The sequence below is a fragment of the Silene latifolia genome, chromosome Y (assembly GCF_048544455.1).
Source record: "Silene latifolia isolate original U9 population chromosome Y, ASM4854445v1, whole genome shotgun sequence".
Lineage (NCBI taxonomy): Eukaryota > Viridiplantae > Streptophyta > Magnoliopsida > Caryophyllales > Caryophyllaceae > Silene > Silene latifolia.
In genome coordinates, this window is record NC_133538.1 from 167,172,628 (window position 1) to 167,182,758 (window position 10,131).

The window sequence follows — 10,131 nt, forward strand, 5'->3', positions numbered from 1 at the left end:
AAATTGAGGCAAATACTACAATAACTAAGCTAATAATTGAATAAAAGGAATTAGGATAGTCTACTTACAAATTAGGATGAAAAACGATCTTGAAATTGGTCACAAAATCCGATCAAAGAACCCCCTTTCCTTCGTTGTGTTTCGTCACTGCTCTCTCGCCTCTTCCTCTGATTCTATTTCCTTTTTTTTTCCTTTTTTTTTTGTTTAATGACAAATGATATGTAATGAGCCTGTGTGCATAAGGTATATATACATATGGGCTGTTAACATACTCGGTCCAAACCAAGGTAAGGCTTGCGTTTGTTTTTTTATTTCCGAAACCGTCTCACTTATTATTATTATTATTATTATTATTATTATTATTATTATTATTATTATTATTATTATTATTATTATTATATTATTATTTTTATTTTTATTTATTTTTATAATTATTTTTTTTAATCCCGACTCATGATAAAATATAAAATGAAATATAAAATGCCAATTAAACCTTTATACAATTACGGGTATCAAAGTCTTCCCCCCATAAAATGAACTTCGTCTCGAAGTTCACCCAAGATTGACACAAGACAAACCCACTCAAAATGCATATATTACTGAATTAAACAGTGTTTTACTTTCCACCCTCCTAAAAAGAAGGTTACGTCCTCGTAACCATATACATACCTTATTTAATTAATTATATTTTTAACGCCTATTTCTGTAAAAATATGTATTTTTAGTCGTATAAAAATAATAATAATGATAATAATAGTAATATTTTCCGTCATGAGTTTATAGTAGACTTGAGGCGTGTTTTCTAGCGCAAAATCGACTCAAAATGTGATTTTAGACCAAGTTTGACTAAGACCAACCACCTACCTTTTTCTCTCCACCTAACCCCTTATTCTAATCCCTACCATCACTTTTTCCACCAAAAATCTCAGCAACTTTCACCATCTCCAACTTCTCCATTTTCACAATTTCTTCCAATTCACTAAAATTGCCATAACTAACTCGTTTCTCAACCAAATCAAGTGATTTTCATGCCTATTTCTTCCTCTCCTCGCCCTCCATCTTTATAGGTAAGAAATGTCCCAACTTTTCCCTCTGGACGTGGCTTTTATGGCATGAGACTCCATGTTAATTCGTTCTTTTTGTGTGTAGATGTTAACTCGAACAACCCGGAGTACTTTTGAGTCGGAAATGTGAAGAGCAAAAGGTAATGGTTATAGGTTATTCGAAATTATGTTGAATTTATGTGTGTTTATGTGGTTGTTTACTCTTTTAGTGAACGCAGTTTACATTTTTACTTGTGTTTGTACCATGGTTGTATGTGACGGTTTTATACAAGATTTACATGGTTAATTTGTGTAAAGTTTGTGTATTTAGCTTCCTTATGAAATGGGTGTATGAATTGGGTTAGTTACATGGATAAACTACTGAGTAAACCATGTTGTTCATGCTTAATATTTGTGTTTAATTATGTCATGAAATTGTTAGTTTGTAAACTAATGAGTTGAGAACAATTGGTTAAAGTTGGTTGCTTGGATATGTAAACTATTGATTTTCGTCTCAAAGTTTACATATTAAATTCCTTGTTAATTACATTTTATTATTCAATTGGATTGTAGTGATAAGATAAGATTGATTTGGGGATAAAGATGTAGTTTGTATGTCTCGCGGGAAGCAGCCCATTGCGGTTTCAGCATGACCAGTTTTCGTAAAATGGCCATACATCCTTCGTTACTTGTTCATTTTGGGCTTATGGCCTACCGTTAGAACCATAAGAGGATAAGCTATCACTCCAATTGATTTCAACTTATTTTCATATCTAGAACTTGAGTTATGATCGTTTGAAGTTAACCCTTGTGTTAATCGAGTTCTAAACTTGTTGTTTTGAATTGGGGTTTTGGTTTCTTGATGGGTATGCTTATTAACCTTGACTCTAATGCTTGTGTATGGTTTGTTGACACTTATTTATCATTGGAGCCCTTGCTTATGTCTCATTCATATGATAAACATCGGTTTTGGTTGTTAAGCTTAAATGTGGTTCGGTTTGGGGTTTGTTTACATTTTGCCTAGTGTTTCACATTACTTAACTTATTTGCTATCGTTTGTTTATCCTATGTTTAATTAACATGTAAATATGAAGTATAATGTTTATTCATGTTAGAAAAGTATGAAATGATGCTATATACTTCATATTTGAGTTCTCATTTGTTTGTTTACGTTTTGGCCTCATATTTCGTATCACTTAATTCATTTGTTACCGCTTGTTCTATTTTAAGCTCAAGTAACTCGTAAATATGAAATAAAATGTTTAGCTATGTTATACAAGTATGAACTGGTATAGTATATTTCACTTATGGGTTGTTACTTGCTCCTTTTCATGTCTTCATCATATTTCAAGTATGAGTGATTTATTCTAAGTAACTACTTGTAATGTGTCGTATTCTCGTGAAAATGCCAAAATGCTATGCCTTCTTGCTTGACTTATATTTACGCCCTACTTGTGCTGTTCTGGAAAGTACGAGTCTAATCTACTTGTGCTATTCTAGCAAGTACGGTTTATCTCTTTTCTTTTACGCCCTACTTGTGCTGTTCTGGCAAGTATGGGTTTGACCCACTTGTGCTGTTCTGGCAAGTGAGTTTTATCTTAGTCTTTTCCGCCACTTTCGTGCTGTTCTGGCGATTGGGATACTCGATTTCCGTTTTGTCATCGAGTCTTGGATACGGGCTGTTCTGCCCTATGTCGAATCAGAAAATATTTATTCCGAGAGTCTGGCCAGGTTTAGACTAGGACCGTGTTATTATCGTAGTCTTACCCTGGGAAAATTGAGTCTTAGAGAAGTAAATGTCTTGCTTGGTTATGGTCATTGGCATATGTCTTTCTACACTAGAGTTTACGTCTTATGTGGTTGAACGTAAGAGTCTTGGTCCTATCGGACACTAGAGGTGAGATGCAAGCCTTCTAGTTGCTATATGATCGCCGGGATTGATCCTCCCATTCGTTCTTATGGCGAGATGCAAGTCATGAGTACACATGCAACGTTAATAGCCACGTCTCGTGCAATATTTGCTAGAAGATATTCAAAGTAATGGCTATGTTTTTCATCTATATGTATTGCGATGATTGACCACTCGTTTATCTATCTCACATGATTTAAGTACTAGTTTTGTGTAATTTGAAAAGTCGCATATGTCACATATCATTGGAATTCGTGCTTGTGATTAACTAACCATATCTATGTTCTTTCCTTTACTTCACTTTTTTAAATATGCCTATGACATGCTCATTTGCTATTCTATCTTGCTTTCTCTTATTATTCTAACATGAATGATCTCATTCTTATTTGTTCAAGTGAATTGTATCCCGTATTTATTATGCCTTGCCTTATTTGAGTTCTTTGCTATGTTCATTTTTGATACAATGTGGCTGGGAGAACCTTGAGTTACTTTCCACTGACTCTGGCGTTCATGTTAACATGAATGACAGGTATTAGTTGGCGCATTTATGGGGTGAAGACATGTGTGAGCTAGCGAGTACCTTCACCGTTGGACTTTATTTATCTTTTTGCTAAACTTACCTATTTTAGTCTTGTCATTCGTGGGATATATTTTCCCCAGTTTTGACTATCGTGTTTGTATGAACTTTTACTTTATTTCTGCATACTTTCCTTCCGTTGAGTTTTAGTGAATCCCGCATGTTAAACTTTAACCTTAAATAAAATTTTTAAAAATTTCATAATTTCCTCTTAAATTTATTAGTTATATTTTCCGCTTTATCGCGGGGTATCACAGACCTGCTCCACCATTTGCTGAATCATCTCAGGCCCCAATGTAACTGCATCAGATTTATCATCCCATCATACAAGACTTCTACACTTTCTTCCATACAACGCCTCAAAAGGTGCCATGCCAATACTAGCATGGTAACTGTTATAAGAAAATATAATCAAATTCAACCTTTCTTCCCATGAACCCCCAAACTCTATCACACAGGCTCTAAGCATGTCCTCTAAAGTCTGGATCATTCGCTCTGTCTGCCCATCACTAGCTGGATGAAATGTTGTACTTATCATTAAGGTAGTACCCATACACTCCTGCAACTCTTGCCAAAACTTTGATATTAACCTTGAATCATTATCAGACACAATATCCTTAGGTATTCCATGCAACTTGACAACATCCTCCTGTAGGCTTTGAGCTAACTCCGCCTTACTTCATGTATCCTTCATTGGAATGAAGTGAGCTGACTTAGTCAGTCGGTCCACAATTACCCAAATCATATTATTCCCCTTCCGAGTCTGAGGCAATCCCACTATAAAGTCCATAGAGATACTCTCCCATTTCCATTCAGGTACATCTAAAGGTTGCACCTTGCCCTGCGGTCTTTTATGCTCTCCTTTCACCCTTTGGCATGTCAAACACCTAGCCACAAATTCTGCTACTTCCTTCTTCGGGTCTTTGTATAACTTGTCTCTACTAGAATGCACTGCATATGGTGTACCATGAGTTTCAGATAAAATACTCTGCTTCAATTGATCATCATTTGGAACACACCAACGACCCTCAAAACGCAGACTCCCATCGGCATGCACGGTAAATCGCGTCGGTTCTACACTGGTAGCAAGAGCCCACCATTTTGCCTTCCTTGAATCAAACTGCTGCTTCTCCCGAATTTCAAAATATAATTCAGGTTCAATCGTTAAATCCCCAATCGAATCTCCTTTTCTTATCACATAAATCCCCATCTTTTCTACCTCACCTTACAATCTTATTCTTGACATAGATGTACACAAAGAATGCATAGACTTCCTACTTAAACCATCTACCACAACGTTCGCCTTCCCTTAATGATATTTTTTCTCCATACCGTAGTCTCCAATAAGTTCAGTCCACCTCCTCTGCCTCATATTAAGCTCCTTTTGGGGTATAAATGTACTTAAGGCTCTTATGATCAGAAAATACATTAAAGGTAGCCCCATACAAATAATGTCTCTATAACTTCAAAGGAAACACCACAGCCCCCAACTCCAAATCGTGAGTATGGTAATTCTCTTCATACGGTTTCAACTCCCTCGAAGCATAAGCTATCACCTTTTCCCTTTGCATCAACACACATCCTAGCCCATCCTTCGAAGCATTAGTATACACTTCAAAATCTTTACTCCCTTTAGGTAAAGCTAGAAAAGGAGTTGTAGTCAAGCACTCCTTTAATGTTAGAAAAGCCGTCTCACAACTCTCATCCCACTTAAACCTGTTCTCTTTTCTCATTAATGTAGTCAAAGGCTTAATTATTTTAGAGAAATCTTTTACAAATCTCCTATAATAGCCAACCATCCCCAGAAACCTTCTAATATCTTCCACATTCTTCGGTCTCTCCCACTTAGCTACAATCTCAATCTTAGCTGGATCCACTGACACTCCCTCCTTAGACACCAAATGCCTCAAAAAGGCAACCTTCTCCATCCAAAATTCACACTTACTTAGCTTATCATATAAATCATTATCGCTCAAGGTCTGCAATACCATCCTCAAATGCTTCTCATGCTCCTCCTTATCCTTAGAGTACACAAGGATATCATCGATAAAGACTACTACGAACTGATCCAAATAGGGACTAAACACTCGATTCATCAAGTCCATAAAGACTGTCGGTGCATTTGTCAACCCAAATGACATAACAACAAAGTCATAGTGTCCATATCTAGTACTAAATGCGGTCTTAGGAATATCTTGACCTTTAACTCTTAATTGATGGCACCCCAACCTTAAGACCCCATCACCACTCAATTGGTCAAATAAGTCATCAATCCGAGGTAAAAGGTATCTATTATTTATGGTCACATTGTTCCGTTGGAGTTAGTGTCCTCCTCAATAGTGCGTTTACATCATAAATCTCATTAAAGGAATATCATAAGGATATTTATTTTATGATCCTCGTCAGTTGATTAACGTAAATCGATAATGGTTGGCTGACTAGAGTTTGACGTTATTGTCGTGTGACGGCGGTGATCAACTGACCCCTTTCGGTCACACCTAAAGGAACAAACCCCAATTGACAACTAATTAATTGTATGAGATACAATTTATTTAGTCCCTTGATTTATTGACTAAAAGGTTAGTCGATATTTTTAGAGATATTTCGAATTACGAACTCGAGGTGCGGCAGTTATTATTTAATTATGTGATAATTGAATAATAAATTTTATGAGACGGGTTTTAGTTAATTAATTGTTAATTCACTAAAATTGTACTAATTGATTAATGTGATTAATATTAGTACGTAAATAATATGTGTAGCGGTACGCGTATATTTACGTAGTATTTTGAACAAAATTAATCGGGAAGCATTTAAATATAAAATGATGTTTAAAGTAAAATTACACGAATTTGTGCGACAAATATAAGAACCAAAATTGACCCGTAAATGGGGGCATTGGACCGTGTAATTATATGTGTAATTGTGCATGAAACATAATAATTACACACATATTTTTGTTCTTCCATATCAACTTTTGTTCTATTCTATAAACAAATGCCATTGGACATAAAAAATAGAAAAATACTCCTCTCCTCCTCTCTCCTACCACCCGGCCACTCCCTCCTTTTAGACCAACTTTTTGTTCATTTTTTTTAACTCACTTGAGCATCTTTGCATGTGAATAAAAAGTTGGTTTATCTCTCTAAAAATAATAAAATCATTTTTAATAAGATTGTTAGTAACAAAAGATTAAAAATACTAAGTGTATTAGTATTATTTACATATTATCAACGGTTAAGTTTAACAAGTATCTAGTTATATTTGTTAGATTATTGGATATATGTTCTTGGGTGCTTCTTGAAGGAGATCTTCTAATTTGGAGATTTGGTAAAGGAGGATCTTCCATCTTTCATTAGCACAAGAACAATCAAGGTAAGAGATCTTGATTGTGCCCATATTCACCATCAAATCAATGTAAGGAAATTATATTTCGTTAATCTTTAATTAATATGCTTTTATGTTGCATGCATGTTACATAGATCACTAAATTACAAATTATGAGATAATTTGATTTTTAATTAGAGACTCTGTTAGGTACAATTTAGCCTGGTCTGACTTTAGTCTAGCCTGACTTAATTAGGCTGATTGGGGCAACCAGGGTCCGGACAATTATAGTTATTATTTGACAGGAAAGCTGTTCAAGAGGCCTGATAGCAATAGTAGAGTAGCCTGATGGGAATCTCCAGCAGGATGAATAATCAGCAAATTAATAAGACAATTATGCACATGCTCTATTCTTACGGAAGGCCAAGTTCAACTACAATAACGTGCAATTTCCATAAACTACAACGTGCAAGAAGAGAAAAAGGAGAAGTTGTTGAGTTAGAATAAGTCAACCGGATTAATAGGGCACATTCCCTATTAATCAGGAGACGGTTTCAACAACCAGTGGGAGCGTAAAATCAATTGTAACATTAGAATAGAAAGAGTATAAATAGAGTGGAGGAACATTTGTAAAGGATACGAAGTAATAAACAAAAAACATATATAATTAGCTTGATATTCTTACTACACTTTCTTTTTACTTTCATTATTATCATTCAACTTATCCAGGAAACATAAACATTATTGCTCTTATATAATTTATTTCATTCATCACTGTACATTTTTCCTGAAATATTAGAATTAGATACCTACACTACTAAATCTTCAGGCCGGATCCTTTCAGGGGAATTCGTGCTAAAACAATTGGCGCCCACCGTGGGGCATCTAGTTCATTAATAAAAAAATTTCCTTCATCATTTTCCATTTAATACTCACATATAAAAATGGTAGAACTCACCCCAGAACAACAATTGGCAGCTGCCTTGGCTAAGATCAAAGAATTGGAAACAATTCAGGAAAAGGCGGCTCAAGAGGGCCGAGATCACTAGGCTTAAAGAATCTGAGTCTAACCTGAGAAAGAAATTGGAAAGTCAGGCTTCAGGCTCCAAAACCAGATTCGAGCCAGGAACCCCATTCTCATCCATCATCAAGCAAATTGATTTCTCCAGTTTTGGAACTCCGGAGAAGGATACCTCCACTGGTCCACAAATCATTCTTGACAACGAAACAAACAAGACAGAAGCAGCAATAATGATGGCTATGCTTCAGGAAATCCAAAAACTCCATAACAAGATAGAAAATATACCCGGGGTGCCAGACCCTGTGGCTGAGGTAGAAATTGATAGCTTCACTGACTCACCCTTTGCAGATGAAATTGCAAAGATTGATCTCCCCAAGAAATTTACCGTCCCATCCATGAGAACTTATGATGGGACCTCTGATTCACAAAACCACGTTGCTATATTCAAACAGAAGATGTTAGCCGCCTCAATACCTAGTAAACTCAGGCAGGTTTGCATGTGTAAAGACTTTGGTACTACCCTGACTGGAGCAGCGTTACAATGGTTCATCAATCTCCCAAATGGAAGTATCAAGAACTTTGCAGACCTGGTCAATGCCTTCAATCAACAGTTTGCAAGCAGCAGAGACATGGCTAAGAGACCCAGTAACTTGTTCAGGGTAAAACAGCTTCCTGAAGAATCCCTCAAAGAATTCCTGGCCAGATTTGTCAAAGAAAAGGTGGCCATTCCCAGATGCGACGAAGAAACGGCGGTGGAAGCTTTCAGGCATGGAGTTCTGCTTGACAGTGACATCTACGCAGACCTAACCAAAAAAGCCTGTCCAACCTTTGCCACTGTTCAATCCATCGTCTTAAAGCATGTTAGATTGGAAGAAGATCTCATCTTCAGAACAAACTCATCCGGAGGAAAGCAAAGCTATGGACACACTAACAGGAAGAGCTCCTACCAGAAAGGAAGCAACCCCAGATCAGCACCCTATTCCATACCTGAACGATCTGAAGTTAACATGGCACAGGAACAGAAAGGTAACCTTTCTAGCTTACCAACTATTCATGAATATAACTTTTCTATAAATAGTGCAGGATTGATCAAACGCTTGGAAAGCCTGGGAGACACGGTTAGATGGCGCAAGAAATCTGACAACCCCAGGAAAGATCTAACAAGATGGTGTGACTTTCACCAGGATAACGGACATACCACAGAAGAATGCATTCAGCTCAGGAAACAAGTGGCTTACGTCCTAAAGAAGGGCTATCTGAAAGACTTAATCCAGCAGCCCAAGAATAAAGATGAAGGACTGGGCAAGAGAGATCCAGGAAACAGCAGAGATCCTCCTCCTCCTCCTCCCCTCATCTATGAAGTCAAGTTCATAAACGGAGGCTCAGAAATCTGTGGCTTAACCAGCTCGGCTGCTAAAAGAATCGCCAGGGAGTCTAAACTTCAACCCCCTTCTAGATCTAAATTATTACCTGCCATTACTTTTGATGACTCAGACTTGCAGGGAGTACCAGACTTACACCATGATAGCCTGGTAATTACCATGCAAATTGGCACGACTAAGGTATCAAGAATCCTGATAGACGGAGGCAATTCAATCAACTTGCTGATGCTCGACGTCCTTAAAGCCATGAAAATAGATGAAGAGAAAATCATCAAGAAATCCAGTGTCCTGGTCGGATTCAGCGGAGAAACAAAGAACACCCTAGGAGAAATTAGCCTACCAACCTATGTGGAAGGTGTAACACCCGCGAATTTCCCATTTTGACATTTAAAATTTATTAAACCGTTTGGTTACTTTATTTTATAATTTTGAATTGTTCTATTTAATTAATTTTATATCAAACACGATTTTTAGAAACGTATTATATAAAAGCTCATTTTTTTTATGAAGATACGTATTATTAGATTATATTTTTGAGACGTAAATCATATAAGAATAAATGAATACGTATTTTTGGCCGGATATTAATAATAGTGACAGTAATAATAATAATTTCCGTCTCAACATCCGTCTAGCTATAGACCGTTACATTTTACTTTGTACATGCTTTAATCCGGACCAATCAGAAATCGACAACACGCTCATCTACCCTCTTACACCCTACCTCTAAATATCTGTTTTATATATTATTATATACTTTATATATAATTCATTTTATTATTATATTATTATATATTATCATTATTATAAAATATGTGTGGTTATATATTATTGTTGTTTTGTAATTGACGCGTCCCCACCTTGCTTTTCTT

The 10,131-nt window shown here is 36.3% G+C and overlaps 1 long non-coding RNA gene across 1 annotated transcript; it reads left to right on the forward strand.

The window, feature by feature from the left end:
- Positions 1 to 913: 913 nt before the first annotated feature.
- LOC141633247 (uncharacterized) lies at positions 914 to 3,683 on the forward strand. Its single transcript, XR_012538043.1, has 3 exons — positions 914 to 1,067; positions 1,150 to 1,204; positions 3,482 to 3,683. It is a non-coding gene; the product is annotated as an uncharacterized LOC141633247 (long non-coding RNA).
- Positions 3,684 to 10,131: the final 6,448 nt, after the last annotated feature.